Source organism: Amblyomma mixtum, chromosome 6 (genome assembly GCF_055824585.1).
Source record: "Amblyomma mixtum isolate Tamu chromosome 6, ASM5582458v1, whole genome shotgun sequence".
NCBI lineage: Eukaryota > Metazoa > Arthropoda > Arachnida > Ixodida > Ixodidae > Amblyomma > Amblyomma mixtum.
This window is the reverse complement of record NC_143017.1, coordinates 93514354-93533951: the sequence shown is the minus strand read 5'-3', so window position 1 is coordinate 93533951 and position 19598 is coordinate 93514354.

Below are 19598 nucleotides of genomic sequence, written 5' to 3'. Positions count from 1 at the left end.
TTTTTCGTTACGGCCTCCTCTATTCGCTTTGGTGGAAATGGAGTAGGCTAGGTTTCGTTACGGGACATAAAAGACCGAAGTAAAAAAATCGGCGGAGACACTTAAAGCTGTTTATGTGCGAGAATGCGAAACTATTATAGCAAGCGTTTCAGGGGAGATTTTAAGTTTTCTGAAAAATACATTTTTTGAGGTAAAAATGTTGCTTTTTCAGCATAGTATTAACGATGTTGGCGGACACGAGAAAACTGGTGAATCATGTTAAGTAGTAAGATTTTTAGCAAATTGTTAATTATTGGAGTGATGAGTCTAGTTGTAATTAGAGGCTCGCAGTCAGTCGTTAGTAATAGCCATATAACTATCTATAATTGAGAAAACACAACTGCCCTTGGCGGTGTGGCTCGACAAAATTTGGATTCTTGCCAAGTTACGCGCTCTGGAAAGGTTGCTTTACCTGCCTGCTTTTCGAAACCGCATGTATTTTGGCGCGATGTAGACAAATTTTTGCAGCCACAACACCAAGGATAATCACGGTTTTGAAAGTCTAAAAACTGATATGTCTATTACTAACGGCCGGCTACACTTCTCTAAAAGACATCAGTTGACTATCGGTAATAGTTAAAATGCTAACTATTAGAATTTAGTTAATCACTTTACTAGTCAACAAGATTTACTTGTTTTTTGATGTCCGCCAACACTGGTAATACTATGCCACAAAAGCTATATTTTGTACGTAGAACTGCACGTGCAGCTTTGCAGCGGTAAACTCCACATGTCACAACATACCATACACTCCAGATAATAATAATAATAATAATAATAATAATAATAATAATAATAATAATAATAATAATAATAATAATAATAATAATAATAATAATAATAATAATAATAATAATAATAATAATAATCTCTTTATTTGTGTCGTAGGGGACACAGTCGACACTGGAGGCCGGCAGTAAAAGCTGTCAGAAACGACAGCTTGACAGAGCCGCAGGCCCCCATGCACGTGGCAGCAGTACAGTGGCAATGCTTATATGCAAAAAAAAAGATGCTATACACAGTACAGCTCACAGTACACCCTGATAAATAAATTCTTTTTTCTTTACAGAATGCAACATAAAATTTTGTGATATACGGCATAAATTAATAGAAAGAACATAGAATAGAACATACAACATGATGGATAGAACATAAAATTACCGTGGCTTAAGGCATGAAACAATGACAGATCAGTTCTATGAACTCATAAGAACAAAATACACAGGCGGTTGTAGGCAAGAAAAGATAGTCAAGATTACAGTTCACTCGACAGGAGCAAATAGCATGGATACAATACGATAAAATACAATATTACAATACGATACAATACGATAAGATACAATATTAAAAATGCAATCTTCAATCCTGCCTCAAAAACACAAGTAAAAAGTATAGGCGGAAGATAATATGAAGCGATGCGGCGCAAATTCCACAGCAGAAAGCTTTTGCCTTTAGATTTATTTTGGTCGCCTTTCTCTTATGGTCGTTGAATTTGATTTCGCGGTCACTTTTTCGTCCCGCTTGCGCGTGGGCTTCTTGTGTATGAAGGATCCTAGAGGAAGGGGCTTCCGGAAGAGGAGCAAAGTGTCGAGATCACGCAGCATGGAAGTGAGTGTTGGGTGGCTCCTCTCATGGGCTTCTAGTGGGTGCTGACGTGTGGAGGTTGACGATGGGCGAAGGACTTCTGGTGGATGTGCTTTTGTAAGTTGGAGGTGGGTTGCGAGTATTTTAGAAGAACTTCTTGTTGGGCAAGTTGGTGCATTGCTTGAAGGAACCTAGTTGCGCTATAAAAAAGACAAACACAGGAAAAAGCCAAGAGACAGACAGAGCGCAAACTATCAACTGAGTTTATTTGTGTGAAAGTGCCTTATATAGTCAGAATCACAGCAAAAGAACAAGGGGAAAGAGAGAGGGGTACAGCCAATCAACTCCTGGTCAACAACAGGTGCGCAGAAAATGGTTTTCCTTATTGTACAGTTTTACAGAAGTGTCGCTTACACATTTATCACCGTTTTCTTTAATGTGATAGGCCTCCAAAATCTCCCGCGCTGTTTTGTTTTTACTTCTTCCTAGTATTTTAATCTGCTTAAGCAGAGGCTCGCATCCACTGCAAGCAAGGCAATGAGCAGGCAAGTTTGCTCCTTCTTTATTCCGAATGGATCGGGCATGTTCCCCTGCGCGTTCATTCACGCATCGGCCTGTTTGGCCCACGTAGGCGCCTCCACACTTCAGTGGGATTTCATACACCACTCCAGTGGCACATTTCACATACTTTTCGGCATGTTTTATGTCGCATCCACTGCCTCTAGCTCCTTGGTTCCCGGTTCTCGGGCACAAGGCTGCGAGTTTCCGTGGGGCAGAAAAAACAACAGGGACGCCATGCCTCTCGGCCACTTTTTTTTACGTTGTGCGCCACTTTGTGTATATAAGGCAACACCACGATCTTCTTTTTTGGCAGCGGCTCATCCACACTACCTCGATTTCTTCTTTTTATCTTCCTGAGAAGATTCTCGGCCACGGCTGATATGACGTCGCAGGGGAAGCCGGCTGAAAGCAACCTTTCAATTTGATTATTAAAACTTGTATGCATTGCATGCGGGCATGACTTGGTAAGAGCGGATTCCAGGCACGAGCTTGCAATTGCTCTTAGAGGTGGATATGTGGGTGGGTGTTGGAATCCTCTCATGGGCTTCTGGTGGGCGGTACTCTTCTGAAGGGTGGAGATGGGTGAAAGTGGGGGAGGGGTTCTCTCATGGGCTTTATTAAGGTGGAGGTAGGTGGGTGAAGAATGGTGCTGCTAGAGGGTTATAGGCTTCACTGCTTTGCTCTAACACATCGATGAAGGCCTCAGTCTTCTGCTGTCACATAACGACACCGGAAGTTTGCGAAATGGCGCTAGTACTGCTATCGCAGTAAAGAAGTTTTCAGTATTCTCGTATAGCCGATAGGTAGAAACTCATTTCTTTCTTAATGAAGAAGGCTATGCGGCTTGTTGCCACCAGAGAAAAATTGTATAGGATAAGTACGACAAACACTCGCTGTGTGATTGAACAGTGTGACGAATGTGTAATGCACGTGCTTTTTACGCTGCTCCATCGTAAACAAGCACAACTTCGCGATAGTTATCCGAACGCCACTCGGTTAGTTACGGCTACCCTCTTCACACTGTTCCCATTACTCGCACCTCGTGCCTGACGAGCCGGACAAGCTCTCCCAGTAGGAAACGCTTATTCCCCGCACCTTGAATTAGGCAACACACACATTCTGACTCGCTGCAGGGCCTTCTTCTTGCTCGGCGATCTTATGTAAATGGAGGGCTTCGCGCCAGTGTTAGCACGTCTGTATATGGTCACGCACTCGAGCAACGCCGACCTGCGTGTGATGTGTGTTCCTGGCGGTGTACCCTGGAACACCCACAGAATCGCGGTTGTGGTCAATTGCCTTGAGCAAGCATCACGCGCTGCCGTGTCCATAGGCTCGCTTTCGAGGGCAGTGGAAGGGTGTGGGGAGGAGTCAGTGGGAAAGGGAATTCCTGGAGATATGAGAGGGACTCTCGGGAGGAGCCCGTGTGTTTGCCCAACAAGGGATCGGCTGCCAGGGCGTCGTCGACAACCCCGAGTCGGCAGACACACCGGCAACCATCAAACATGTACCCCCCCCCCAGCCGCAGTGCCGCCTTTCGTGTTTCGCTATATCGGGCGTCTTGTTCGTTCTCTCGTTGTTCACAAGACTTTTCGCTTTTGATTCCGTTTCTGGACCCTTCTGCCCTTGCCCTTCGGCATCGACGTCTTTTTTTTTATTTCTTCGGTGGCGGGAAAGCTCGTTTGCTTGACAAACGTGCGTGTTGACTTTGAAGGATATTACGATCCCCGAGACCTCCCGGTTACGAGGGGGCGCCACACACACACGAGTTTGGTGTGCGGGACCGCGCCTCATCAGCCGGCTCCGCGAACTGTGCTCGGTCGTGTCACTGTGTGCTCGAATGCGCTCGGTTTGTGCTCTCGGTCACCAGGGGACGCCTTCCCTCTTTTCGCTTTCCTTATTTTTGAAAGCAGAGTGCAGTGAGCGATGCAGTTTCTCATGGAATTCCCTTTTGGAGTGGATGTTCTTGTGGTATTTGCAGCCAGTGCGAAGTGCGCAGTTTGGCTTTTCGCTACGTGCGGTTTTTGTTCTGCCGAGCGCGGTTGCTCTGTACCCACGAAGTCAGTTTGATTAGAGCGCCGGTTTGTGGGCGGGCGTGGTTCAGCTCGCAAGTGCTTACTGCAGCAAAGTGAAACGATGAGGCGAAGGGCGTCTTTCTGGCTCGGTTTGGGAGCGGTGCCCACAGGGGCAGGGACGGCACGTATACATTTCCAGGCGCTGAGTTAGCCCTATCTGCTGAGGCTAACAGTGAGACATATTGCAGTTGCTCCGCAAACCCGCGACTCAGTGTTTTTGTTTAAAAAGAAGATTCAATAGAGCTGAGGCACACAGCATGTTCCGAATAGAATGACCGATCGGACCGCTTCGCTTTCTCTTTAAAATTACACCACCACTGTTTCTCCACACGGAGTATTTTTTCTATTTTCATACGTTCTGGTATATTTAAGAGATGTGGTCAAAGTTGGGGCGAGCAAATGTCATGACACGGGCACAATTTCGACAAAAGCTTCATCGTATAGCGAAGTACGTGGATGACTCGAGATGAAAGGGCTTGGCTACGGGTGGACTTACAGAAAAGGAAATCTATTTGTGAAGGAACTTGATGGACCAGTGTCCGCTTGAACTTATTAAACAAAACGCGTCATCTCAGTGATCAAAAATTGGCAAGAGTTGAGCATGAAAGAGCAAGAAGCCGGATAAACATCAGCAAAGAAAAACTAACTAGGAACGGTGCTCCTGTTATTCTTTCTGGACTTTTATTGCTCGAATGTCTTATTCATATTTCATGAGTTGCTGCAGAACAACTTCATGTTTTATATATATTCAAGATTTTCGAACATTGAAGAGGAAGAATAGTTCTTAACGTGCCATGCGTGAATGCATGCAGTTTCATTAACAGCATATTTGCCTCACCTTTCGCTGCGTCATCCGATACTTATATTGAATGTTTAAGTCAGCGCGACTCAGAAAACAATTGAACCCACAAGAGAATTTCATTTTTATTTTACTGTAAACTGCATAAGAGGACTGCAGCTTTTTCATATATTTTTGTCCGAATGGTAAGACCGAATTTGTCTTTGCTGAGGTGTAAGGTTAGTGCATAATGTTCTTTCATATGCAGATTGAAGAGCAGAGGAAACAGCGGCTGTTCTTTCTTGGGCAACTACTTAGACTGCCGAAAAAAGTGAGCGGCGTAAATATGCGAGCTTAAGGTATACAAGGCCACTCTGTAGCAAACATTTTTTACGAACAGCTTAAAAAGAAACAGCATGCATTCACGTATGACTCGTTGAGAACTGTTCTGCCTCTTCAGCCTTCGGAAATCTTTATCCTAATCAAAGTGTTATTTAAGATAAAAGATCGTTATATTTTTATTTTTTAATATGGTATATATACATCTGGTGCCAGCAGTCCTAACTTCAATTTTGTTCATCACAATTCACATTACTTTTGCATTTATGCACAACAAAAACCATGAGCTGTGCAATGAACCAAAATAATAAGTTCTTCCATCCGGCATCTGCTTTGCTACGCACTCCCCCACAAAATGTGCCAAGTCGCTGCATTCGACACTGTCCCTTCTCATGATCCCGCAGCCCATCACCAGCCTACCTCGCTTTCGCCAGTCGCCTTCACCACCATGATGCCCTCCGATCTCTGTCCCGCCAAAACTGCACAGCTTCGAGACCTTCTCGAATCTTTTTCCGACATTTTCGACCTCAGTAATATCCCGCTGGGCCAAGCTGTCTCTGTGACGCACCGCATCGACACCGGGAATGCCTCTCGTATCCGCCGACGAACATAACGAGTCTCCCACGGTGAACGCTAGATCATCAACGTCGAGGTTACGAAAATGCTTGCTAAGAACATTATCGAACCATCCTACACTCCCTGGGTCTCGCCTGTCGTCCTTGTGTGGAAAAAAGATGGCTCATGGCATTTTGGTGTTGACTATCACCACCTGAACAAGATAATCAAAAGGGACCTCTACCCCCTGCCGCGCATCAACGACGCCCTTGATTGTATCTATGGTGACAAATTCTTCTCCTCCATAGACCTTCGCTTCAGCTATTGGCAGATAGATGTGGATGGCCATGACCATGAGAAGACAGCCTTTGTGATACCTTGTGGGCTCTATCATTTCAGAGGTACGCCAGTTGACTTATGCAGCACTCCAGCCGCTTTCGAGCGTGTGATAAACGCCCTTGTGCATGGATTCAAATGGTTCACGTGCCTATGCTATCTCTACGATGTCATTGTCTTCTCCCCCAGCTTTTCGTTTTACCTCGGCGACCTTTCCAAGAATATTTCACGTTTCCCTCATGCCGGTCTGCAGCTCAACTCCTCCAAGTGACGCTTCGCGCGTCATCAGATCACAATCTTGGGCCGCGTCGTCGATGCAGCGGGTGTTCATCCTGATCCGGCTAAGATCTGAGCCCTTAATAAAGGGAGACTGAAGCACTTTTTCTGAAAATCGGGCTGGCAGCGGCATCCTATAGTTTTTCATGCTGTATACTGGAATATCGCATCCAAATAAGGCAAAAACAAGCGCGAATTGCCTTTTTTAGCTGAAATATGCGGCCTGTGCCGCGGGGCACGCCGCGCGGCGCGCCACCGCCCGTGATTGGTCAAGAGAGGTCGTGACGTCATTTTGAGGACTGGAGAAGCTGCCGATGTGGATCCGGCGCTGCGTTGAGGGCAGATCGCAGCTTTCCGTGTCGTTGTAAAAGCGAATACGGCGACTATTTTTTTTTACTGACCACCGAAGAAAAGGATACTACAGTTTGCTCATTCCACGTATCGCCTGAAACCAAAAAAGACACAAGCAAAAAATTCTATGCCTAGCACAAGCATACGCCAGCGTCAAAGACGCGATACAGACCATGCGTAAAAGGTGCCAGCACAACATCGGCTCGTGTGCTCGGAAAGGAAGGGGTGCGAACAATACTCAAGTCAATTACCACCACCGGACGCCTCCTGGCTCGCCCGGAAGAGCGTCATCCTAAAGAAAAGGCCCAAAGCACTGTGTAAATCTTGTTCTCAGTACCCGGCATTGCAGGTTGGGGCAAGAAAGTATTTCAAGTGAACGATGAAGGAGCACAAAGTTGGTGTCAAAATTAGCGAAGCGCAGTGGCCAAGCACTGCGAGGCATGTGACCACAAGATAGTGACGCAATCATGGTGCGCTAGAAACCAAGCCAAATACGCGCACAAATACGCTTCACTCCTGGCGCGTTCAGCAGATGCCAGAAAATATTAATCGCTGCCTCGGAAACGTTCTTCCTTCCTAGATTTGCAGTTTAGGTTCAGTGAAGTAGTTGCTAACTATATGTGTGTTTAAAAGCCAAGCTAGCTGCAACTCGCCCGCTGCCACAACTTGATCAATGTCGAACGCTTTCATTTTAATTTCTTAGCTAGAATTAAACGAGATGCCGCATATGAAGAGCTTCGATGCTTGCTTGCTTTATTGTGCTTTGCTTGCTTGCTTGCTTGCTTGCTTGCTTGCTTGCTTGCTTGCTTGGACACGTCGAACCGAGTGCAAAATCACTAACCGAGCCTTGCTGAACACGTCTCAGGTGGTCTGGCCGCACATAAGCTGAGGAGAGCGACACATGCTTAAACCTCTATAAGGTTTCTTCAGGGTCTAAGTGAGCATGTTTCTACTTTTAAAAGAGGCTCTTCTTCGGAATGGTGACACGCTTGTTATGCGCGAGGAAATCGATGGAACTGTGTCATGGTTCAGCCGCGCCTTTTCGACAGAAATCTCCAGAGATCACACTAGGACAAGCTCTGCCTGTAGCCGCTTTTACGAAAGTGTTTCGAGTACCCCTGCTACACGGCTGTTTCGAATGCCTTCCAACCGAATGTCATTCGACTCGACTGCCGAACTTACGCTGCTACACGAAGTTTTTCGATGGCATTCGGTTCAGATGACATTCGAGTCGACGGAGCTCGGCGAAGACATTCCAGATTTTGGAATGCCTTCGAAACGCGAACACAGCCTGAACCACGGTGTAAGAATATTTTTACACCGTGGCCTGAACCGACCAATAGCACTCGCCGCCGCCGTCGCTTCGCCCCGCCCACAGCCGCGCGACTGCTTTCGGGTCCGTGGCTGTTCATTTCGATACCTGCTTCTCGCTTTTTTCCTGCTGCTTGTTTAGCAAATAGCTCGTGTTCTGTCTTAGTGAGTGGTTGTAGATAATAGCACACCAATGAACATTTACCGGGAGTGCATGAAATTTCCCCAGGAGTGCGCCGATGAGGACGACTGCACTCACATGCTGCTGTTTACATTGCTGCGTATGAACAGCTTGTGCTCCTTTGCAAGACATAAAACGAAATATGCGTTTTAGTTCTATTTAATAGTCCCTTCTCTTCTGTACCGGTTGTACCCGTGCTTGTTTACGCAGTGCGACAATCTGTGAGAAGCGCCGACGCGATCGCTCTCCTGAGAAACACTTGACAGCCGGGTTGTTGACATCGCGTGGGACCGGCGCTTCTCGCTAATTTTCCCGGCTTCCTCCGACATGCCCAGTACTTTATTTTAAACTACTTTATGCAGAAGTATATTTGGTGACCGTTCGCTTGAACTGAAACGGTCTAACTTGTTACCCACAAGCTAGCGACGGCGACGACTGCTGCTGGCCGTAAAGCACAGCTCGGCAGCCTGAGTCACACCGCCGCTTCCCGTTCATCGTATGCGCGTCCTGCGATGTAAGCAATAGTTGATTTCATGTCACTTTTGTCAAAACTACACTCGTTGACCGTTTGCATTCGCTAAAACTTGTGAATTTGTTCTTCACAACCACCGCAATCACCGATCCAACCCTGCGGACTCGCTAGGCCTAGTCGTCGCGGAAGGAAACGGAGTCGTCGTCGACCGAAATTAATTTGGCAAGTGGTTATCGCTAGCGAGTGTCCAAGTGTGCACATGTAAAATATAGCCGTTCGTTTCGCTTATTTCCAATACGGATAATGTATAAGCGCGCATGTATTCGCACCGTCACCACATCAGCGTGTTTTCGCTCAGCCGTCGAACTACCGAGGGCATGCAGGCTGACCGTCCGCCGATCGGATTCGTCGGTGTCGTGTAGCCAAAAAACTTGTCCCGCTACAATCATATTACAGTGAACTAGATAGTTCACTTTAATCACATGCTGCTGTTCACCGTGCTATTACCGTTGTCGGACTAGTGGATCGTCGTCGTCGTTGTACACTGAAAACGAGCTGAGAATTTCGATTGTGTTTGGAAAGTGTCGTGTAGCACCGCGGGAGTCCGTCGAGTTCGAATGCTATTCCAAGTCTCGACTGCCATTCGACTCAGATGTCATTCGAAAGTGCCCGTGTAGCACAGGTTAGTCGGCTTGAATTCTTCGTCACAGCAGCGAGCGGTTGCGCTGCGAGCTTGTGGTCTTGCGGAAAACAGTGGAAGACGACACTGTCGCGGCCGTAGTTGTTCGTGGACACGAACGCAGAGTAGTACCTGTTGAATCTGATTCTCAAGGTCGGCTGACACGCTTTGTACGTCGCAACGCACGCAGTGCGAGGAACAACGCATGCAGCACGAGAAACAACGCGCGCTGAAAGCGCGCTCGGGTGCGCCGAAGCCATGGCCGAAGCATCCCCGGCTCCTCAACATGACGTCACGCTGGCCGACATGGACGAGGTTTCCCTCTCCGCTGTTCCTCTCTCCTGGGCTCGCGCGGGGAGCGGGAAATTTAAACATCGCGTTTTTAATTGGTGATTGCGCCACTGTTTTAGCGAAAATCGAAAAAATAATTTCACAGACGTGATCAGCAATGACACTACTTCAAAACACTATAAGGTTAGCTGATTCGAAAACCGCCTCAGTATCCCTTTAAAGACTTCCCGGTGCCGCTTTCCTGCAACGACGTGCGGAGATTCCTGGGGATGTGCTCATACTTCCGTCGATTCGTGCCAGACTTTGCTGACATCGCCCCCATCCTTCAGTGATCTGCTCAAAAAGGACATGACTTTCACCTGGGGACTCCTACAAGCAAACGCCTTTGCCGTGCTAATCTCAAAGCTCACCGCCTCGCCAGTCTTGGCACACTTCGATAAGGCAGCTCCCACTGAAGTCCGTACTGACGCCAGCGGTCAGGGATCGGCGCTGTCCTTTCTAAGCGGCAATCTCGGTCTGACCGTGTCATAGCCTACGCCAGCCGCCTCCTTTCTACATCAGAGCGCAATTACTCCATCACGAAACGCGAGTGCTTGCCTCTCGTGTGGACCGTTGGGAAATTTCGCCCGTATTTAAACGGCCGCTCTTTTACGGTTGACAGACACCACCATGCCCTCTGTTGGCTCTCCGCTCTGAAAGATCCTACAGGCCAGCTAAGTTGTTCTGCTTTACGCCTACAAGACGACGATTACACCGCGGTCTGTAAGTCCTGTCGGCTACACACAGATGCAGATTGCCTCGCCCGATTCCCGTTTACCCTTCTGACCATCCTGGCACTGCTAGTCTCTGTTATTGCTCACGTTGGCGACGAACAGCGACGGGATGCCGAGCTGCACTCCATTATTGGCCGCCTCATCTCCTCTCCATCTGACCCTTCTCTGCGCCGGTTTTTGCTGCGTCACGACTCTTTATGCCGCAGAAGCCTAAACCCACCGCCGGTCCCGACCTCCTGCTCGTTGTGTCCAAGCACCTGCGCACTGATGTCCTCCACGAGCGCCATGACCTCCCCAATGCTGGACATCTGGGTGTATTCTGTCCTTACGCTCGCGTGCGACGTCGCTTCTTCTCCCCCGCCTCTAACAGTCTGTGCGCCGCTATGTTCGTGTCTGCGACCAGTGCGAGCGCCGGAAACGCCCTGCCACTCTCTCAGCTGGCATGCTCCAACCACTTCATGTGCCTCCTCGAACATTTTTACCATATAGATTTGGATCTTTTGGACCCGTTTCCTGAGTCCACCTCCGGAAATAAATGGGTTACAGTTGCTACGGAATACGCCACTATCTACACAATCATGCTGGCCCTCCCCAATAGTACTGCTACTGATGTTGCCGACTTTCTCCTGTACGCCCTCATCCTTCGTCATAGTGTACCCCGCCAACTTCTCCAGCGACCGCGGCCGCTGCTTTGTCTAAAATTGTCGACGACATTCTCCATTCGTGCTCGATTAAACATAAACTGCCCACCGCCTATCACCCCAAAACAAACGGCGTCAGAGAGCGCCTCAATCGCACTCTCACCGATATGCTCGCAATGTAGTATGCAATGTCGCCCTTCCATACGTAACTTTCGCATACAACTCTTCCTTTCATGAAATTGCCGGTTACTCACCGTTCTGTATTTTGTACGGCAGCGAGCATAATTACCTTTGGACACGCTGCTTCAGACACCTGCTTCTCAGCCTTCTCAATACGCCGCGAAGAGTAGCAAAGGATGCGACGGCCTCACCACTGAAGAGTAAAGAAATGTGTGGACCTTCCGGAAGGGATTTTACTCTAACGCGCACTCTAATGGGGAAATGCAGCATGTCAAGGGATTCCAGGATAGCAGTATGACTGATATTACCGTACGCCTTTTCAACGTCCATGGCGAGTAAGGTACGTACATTGTGGCTGAGAGTTGATGCTAGAACTTTTGACGCTAAGACAGCCAATCCATCTTCTGTACCTACGGACTTACGAAAGCCAATTTAGGCGGGGTGGTAGAAACCGTGGTGCTCAAGCCACCACGACAGCCATGTAGCAGGCATTTTTTCGGTAAGCTTGCACTAAGTGGACCTAAGGGATGTAGGCCGGAAATTGCCAAGGTCTTCCGTCGACTTTCCTGTGCTTTGTGCTCTCTCTACGGGCCCTGTGCTCTCTGCCTGTGCGCTGTGCCCGGGACGTTATAGCGCCTTTCTCGCCTTGGGCCACGTAACAATATTATGATTGTCATCGCATAATAGCTGAATGACCAAGAACGATGGCTGTCATGTAGGCATCTTCCTGAGAAAAAATGCAGCAAAAACAAAAAAAATTGCACGATTTTACCGATAGTTATTTATTACAGAGCTAGATGCACGAGAAATAGGCCTAGAACATTTCAATAAAATTATTGCACAGAAATACAGTTAGGACTATACCGGCCTAAGAAGGAAAGGAAAACAGTGTTTCGAGAAAAAAAGACCAAAAATATTGGGAACAACAACAAACGCCTTAAAGCAGTGTCAACTAGAATTGAAATACAATCCACCACTTTGTGGGTCAGCACCCCCTTTCTCTTGCTTTCGCGAGTGTGCGAGCTCGCTTATTTCGGTTCGTATTTTTGGCGGCATGAGTAGACCAACATAAACATTTCCATATATCCTGTTGGTCACCTGTCAGGCTAGGTTTTACGGTGTTTAGACCAGGTTTGATCAGAATTTGCTTCAAAATGCCTAAAGTTGCTCTGTTTCTACTGTTAAAATGACACGCAACATTTTACAAACCCACTTCAGTCTTAGTTGGCCGAGATAGGTATCCAGCGCATTCAAACGCTTTACATCGGTTTTGTGAGTGTTTAAGTTAATCAATATAAATAAAAGCAGACATAGATGGTGAGAAAAAATTATTCTTAGTCTGTGCTCCCAAAAAGAAGAAAAATATGTAATGCTACAAGAATTAGGTAATTGTTTCGATGAAGAATGTTCAGCTTCTGTTTCAGAAGACGCGCATGGAAGTACAACTTTTGCTGTATTTTTGGAACAGTGTTCATTGCAAACGCAATTTTTGATGCAGGTGATTAAGAGATGAATGGATATTTTGATGGAAAGAATTCTAAAATTATTTTTTTTAAATACTGAGTTTTCAAAGTTACCTCATGCATTAAGATTGCCATTTCAATGCTAGAATATACACGGAGGCTAAGCAAGTAAGTAAGGGAGTTTTTTTATTTAGGACAAAATTTGCAAAAAATTCTGTCCTGGGTGAGTAGGCTAAAGGCAGTTTCCCGCCTGGCGAGGCCAGTATTTACAAATGTGCGGTTTGATCTACAAATTTATCCGTGAGAATGATATTTTATGTTGGCCCGCGAGTTATACGATAGTGGGAATTATAGGTAAGGAAAATAAGGTGGGTCTTATTGCAGCTCCACCCCACCCCGTCCTCCCCCCCCCCCCCCCCCCCTTTTCTTTGACAAATTGTGCAGACAGCCTTGTAGCCATTTGTAAGCATAAAAAAAAAGATGTAAAGTTAAATGCTATAAACCGCATTGTTTTCAGATTACTGTGATGGCGTCAGGATACAATAATACACATTGCCGACAGCCCTCCCTTGCTCCCCCTCGGGCCCACAATATCCCATATTTGTTTTCCCCTTCTCCTTCTCCTCCTCCATATTTGTTTTCCCCTTCAATCGGTCAATGAACGCCGCCAGCTGTACCGTAGCCTGCTCTTGGCATGCTGACATAGATTACACAAAATGACAGACCTGCAAAATTTGATTCACTGATTGCAGTCCAGGAGAACTATCGCTTCCCTTAGGCCGTATATCATTTTCGTGTCCGCCAACATTCGTTTTTTAGATGACGCTGTAGTGCCTCCTTATTGGCCTTCATAACAGGTCGATATGCATTTGCGGCACTCTGCGCGTGGCAGGTACGCAATGTATTTCATATCTTTGTGCTCTGAAAAGTCTTCCAGTCGACGATAGCATCATCTATGTACTTTAAGTCTAGCAAACATTTGCCACTTTTTCGCTTGATTCCTCTGTCAAGTTCTATGATAATGGGCTAGCGATAATTGTAATGAGGTTAGGGACGCACGTCGCCAATGAAACAATGTCGAAAACAGTGGGCTGATCGGTGTTTAATAAGAAATACGAACCTAGATAAAAGTATTCCTTGCGTACAATCGTGCACGCTAAGTACTTTAAGGTGAACGTCATTTTCCAAATCGAAGTAAAGCATTTGTCCTTTTTGTAGGCGGTGAAAAAGTAAAGAAAAGTCTGACGGCTGAATTGCAAAGAGGGTCATGAATCATGCATGATAATCGATATTCATGAATGCACTAAATAGTTCGCTTTTTTTAATTAAGCAGACAGACGCTGATAAAAGGAAATGTATGTGCTCACTTCTTGCAATGATAATGAGGGCCGTTTCCAGCTCTGATGTGAATGTACACCCGCGTTTTGCGTGTTCTCTTTCCAGTTGAAAACTGTGGAGACTACGCTAGTCTGATACTTCAAAACATACATATTTATATTCTGTGGTGTGGCACATATCCTTTGCCGTCTGTGATTTATTTGAAAAAGTGCTCAGTAAAATAACCTCTTGCAACCACAATGCAGCAAAGCGCCATGTTTCGTTGCACTTTAAAATCGAATCTATTAATATTATCAGTCCTATGTTTTACAAATGACGTCAACTCATTATAGCACTGGACGTAGCGTAGTTGACCTGGAAAGCAAAAGCAGGTGATCTCAAGGTACGAAATATTTCAGCGAGCGCCGCACATCTGCCGAAAATAATGTGTAGCGCAAAATCGAAGACGGCTTCAACTTTCTTGCGCCATTTGTTCCATCGAACTACGACGCGAAGGTTGCTTGGATACGACGCTCTTGGTTGTTGCTGGTGCGATCTTGCGAAATAAATTTCTTAAGCCCACATGACTTTGACAATACAGCGAAAGGTTTGCCTTTTGGCGACATAGTTATCGCATTCACTCTCTATGTTTACCGCCAGTGATGTCAAACAGGTATTTGCAAAATCTGTGACTTCTTCTTTTGTTGCGAAGGTAACACTACGCGAGTCGCCGAGCCATTTCGCGGAGCTGACGAAAGGCCATACTGCGTATGCGCGAGGAACAGTGACGTCACACGACGCACAGCTCGCGCGCCGCCGCCGCGCTCGCCAGTTGCGCATGCGCGGTAGCGGTGCATAGCTAGCGTGCCGGGGCCGCTGCCTCTGCCATGCGCTCTCCATCGCATCTCTCTCTCTTCTCGTTGCTTTCGCAATTCTCCAGGTTTAACCAGAACTAGACCACTGCCAATTTTTTTGAACATCTCATGCTTTACCACATCGCAGGTCCCTTCAAGGATCGCGTAGTCTCCTTGGCACTCGACTCGATGACGTTGTCATCGTCGCGATCTTGAATCCAGAGGCCAAAAAAGATAACCCAACTTCTGCCCGAAATTTGCGCGCAATAAAATCGTATCTTTCGCTGCCGACAGAAAACGGCCAGAAAAACAATAAGCGGTCAAATTTTACTCGGAACAAAAATTTTATGAACTTGCCTCCACGTTTCGTTTCATGGAGCCTTTCCCCGATAATGGCGTACGGCTAAGCTCCGGTCATGGCTACGGTGCTCTGGGAGGCTTACAATAGAAGGAACGTCTAAACACACAGATTGAAACACCGATTTAAGCCTATATGGTCGGCAACTGTGTCTTTCTGTGGCGCTTAAAAGAGGCTCCTCATGTTGCAGAAAAAGACACGCTACGATTGCACAGCTAGGTACTTGAGAAGAACAGAGAAAGACCGCGGTGCATCTTTTGAGTGGCGCAGACTCTCCGATAGGAACTGTGAAACACGATTCTCGTCAGATATGCATTAGAGAAAAAAAAGGACCGACATATTCACGCATTCCAAAAAGCGCACGACAAAAGCCCGAACCAAGTCGGAGGTCCTCTTACACTTTCGAAAGCTGGAAAGAGCTTCACAGGGGTCTTTTCCGCAAAGCATGAATACAAAATCAAAACGCACGCGACGCTACAAAATAAAACGACTTCTAAAAGCCTAAAAAAAACAGCAATTCAAAAAACTACTCCTGCACTAGTCTGGGAATTTTGTTATTTTGATTATGATAGCCAATTCTCCTGTTTCAGTATGCAAGCGGTAAGTACCAGCTAATGCAATTAAATGTTTGTGTGCAATGACTGCCTGATGTACGTTAGCGGTGCATTCCGTGTAAAACATTGCGTAAATATGCTCATGGAGGAAGAAAAGAACTCAGGAGATGCGATTGCGTCTCATTTCTTGAAGCCACCTCCCTCCTGCGCCCCCCCCCCCCCCCCCTTACTTGGCCTCCACCTCAGCATGCTTGCGCATGCGCAGAAGGCATTGCAGCAGACGAAGCCGCTGCGCCGAGCGTTACTATTGGCTGCGACGTTGGCCAAAGAATCCCAGTAACTGCGAAACCACGTGACTTCCGGCGCACATTTTGTCGTGCAGCTCGCATAACGAGCGCCTCTCCTGAGTTTTCCTTCCTCATTGGTCCCGTAAGAGGAGGGCGAGACGAAAAATGTTAACTGAGGATGGTTGTAGCCAAGTAAATTGAAAACAAAAGCAGTGAGATTTTTTGCAGAGCAATTCACGACAGAGCTCGGTGATAATGAATGTTGCGAAAGTTCCCACAGAAGAATTGCATCAAAACCTGGCGCTTGAGAGGGCTCAAATTTCGAGATTCGCAGACTGTTACGTCACTTTCGAAGTTCGAACGAAGTTCTTATCGCTGCTCAGAGCAGCAGTATAGCGGAGAAATAAAAGTGGTATTACCTGTCTGCCAAGATCATGGGCGGCATTATGATTTGTTAACTTGCTCGAAATGGCCACACAGAACGACCGAGTTTCGAAGCGAAGCTTCGCAACTGGTATGGACAGAATTTAGATGGACAACGCTATCACAAGTCCTATCACGACTAGAGTAGTCTTATGGTTTCACCCGTGTAACGCACACTGACCTGAGTGATTTTTAAAGGAAACCATTGCATTGTGTTTAAACTATCCACCCTATTTGGAGCAGGAGGATTAGGATACGAGGTGCCTTCCCTACGCTGTTGCATATCAGGACAGTACACATATTTATCACTTCATGCAAGACATTTCAGCTCGAGGTGACCGGCGTCTTTTATATTTGTAACGACTCCTGCTTTCTGTTTGTTTCAGCAGGACTGGAGAACATTAGATGAAGATTGCAAGATTACAATGTGTCATGCTGGATTACAAGCTTCTAACATAGGTTTGCGATAGTTTGTTTAATAATTTGCCGAGGTAAAATTTTTGCACTGAAGTGATCAGCAGTAGGCTTCAGCGTGCATCGCTCACCAATGCCTAGGATGCACTCTGCCATTTTCACTGCAGCACCTTTACTAATGGCATGTCATGAATTTCAGCGTGTTTCCGAAAATAAACTGGACTTTTACTAAGGAAGTGTCATTCCATCGAAAGACTGGATTAGTGGGGCGCAGAAAGTCAGCTCGGGACATGAGCTCAGATTTGTTGGGAAACAATGGCCCCGGCTGGAGCACAACAACTGAGCTGTCCGTTGTCCAGCTGTCCAACTGGCGCCTGTCCGTTGTCTCCTCGTCTCTTCTTTTTTGTGTGTCGTGAAATCATTTGCGCCTAGGTGGGTTTTTTCCAAATTTTCAAGATGAATAACCAACTAGCCCGTCAACATACCTTACTGAACTGAGCTAATTGGAGGTCATTGAGAGAGGCCTTCGTCCAGTTGTACATCATCCCTACCTGACGATACTGCTGCTGATAATGTTGTAGCCTCGTGGCTCGGACCCTTATTTCACTCAGAAGGGCCATCTTGGTCCATCTGGTTTAGTACATATGCTTCCTTGAGAACCTTCGTGCTAGTGGAAGGGAGAAAAGGAGTGTGGAGAAAGGTCACAACAAGGATTTTATGACCTATGGCTATGGCATATTCATGAAGGAAGGCAACAGTGGCCGAAACGAAGCAGCATAAGGGATTGTTTTCTTTTGTTTCAAAATCTATGGGCTTAATCAACAGGAAAATAATATTGTAATTCTGTTATCGCTGAGACACAATGTAGTAGAAGCATTAGCACTTATATCACTTGGTACGTGGACACATCTTAGGTTGATAACTATGCGCGTTGTACTAGTTACCTGTTCATGCAGCTTTGTAAACTAATCACCTTGCGCTTCTACTGCCGAGTGTAGAAGACGCTCTGTAAACGAATGGCATTTCACGGTCGCTGCGACGCACCTCGCAGAATGTGTCTTCTCTTGGCGTAGCAATATAGTGTTCTTAAAACTCCCTTTAACCCTACTTCGGCAACAGAAAAGGCGAACAGTTGTCTGAGCTAACTGTCGAACAGGATTGATGCCTAGGCAGTGGTCTCAGCAGCAAACAACGAAGCCAGAAGGCAACGAGCATTTCACACACAGCGGCTAATTCGAACTTCGAACTGTTTCTGCGCCCAAAAGCACTAGATGCTACTAATCAAGTTTGAGACGCGTCGCTCCTGTTGGCGAGCGTTCAACACGCGATGAGACCCTGCTTGCGTTGAGCGCTTCAGGGGGAAAGAACGACAACTTACTCTTCGCGCTAACGTCTCATATCTAATTAAGCAGAAGTCTGGGCTGCCTCTCTGCGTGGGTGTACTACGACGCCAAAGACAGAAAGGAAAGTCTGGCTGTGTCCAAGACACTCAACTAGCTTCCACGATGCACGAAGGCGAGGGATAATCGATGCAAACCAGATAGCCAGCGCAGCAGTCGCCGTGGCTTGCTGGACGGCGCAGTTGGGTGGAAATAAGGTTTTGCGTGTTTAACGCGACAAATCTGAAAATCTTTGACGTGGAACACGACGCCGCTGCTAATTGGGAAAGCGGCTAGAGCTCGGGCGAGTTAGTCAACGCTGACAACTTCATGTAGACGATTGGGAGTCGCGTGTTCCTAAAAGGGGCGTCGTCGTTCTTGGGAGCTTTGGCTGCGGATTGCCCAACCAGGATCGCACGCGCTGAAAACGCTGCAGGACGAGCCCGAGGCGAGCGTATTATTGCTCAGTATTGGCAAGTTTTCTTTCCATGCAAAAGTATCCGTTTCTTTGAGCTTGTAATTTATGTCATCAAGATACTACTGCATTACTAGCATAAGTTGCGAAACCGCCAGAGTAAAGAAAGCGACACGTAGCACCTAACAAGGGTGCCAAATTTCTGTTATGCTACGTCTATTACAGCGACGGCTGTCTGGCATACACACGCCTGGGCGCGTGCGTCAGCCGTCTGAACACAAAAACTTGAGCGCCTCGAAGCGGTTCCGATGCAAAACAGCGAAAGAAGGGGTGGAGGAGTTGTATAGTGCGCCGTCGCATAATGGATGCTCTGAATGCACATCAACTGACAACGCTTCTATATTGAGGATACGTGTTTTCGAGGATCATGAAAGGGCTAAACGCGCTCTCATATACGGCAAAAAGATGGTATCATTTTAACGTAGTTAAACCGAGTAGACATGGGAAAGCGTGTGTTTAGCCTGAGTGGCTCATGGTTTTGCTTTGCTGGGTCGTTGGCACGTCTGGAGAAGATATTAGACTAAGGTCAAGCTCTGATCGAGGTTAAGCTGATCTGATGTGTTCGCGCCGCAAATGGAAGTTGATGAAGATGACGATGCGCAATACACAGTGCGAGAGTGTATTGCAGTTTAACACGAGGCTCATCGGCTGCGGC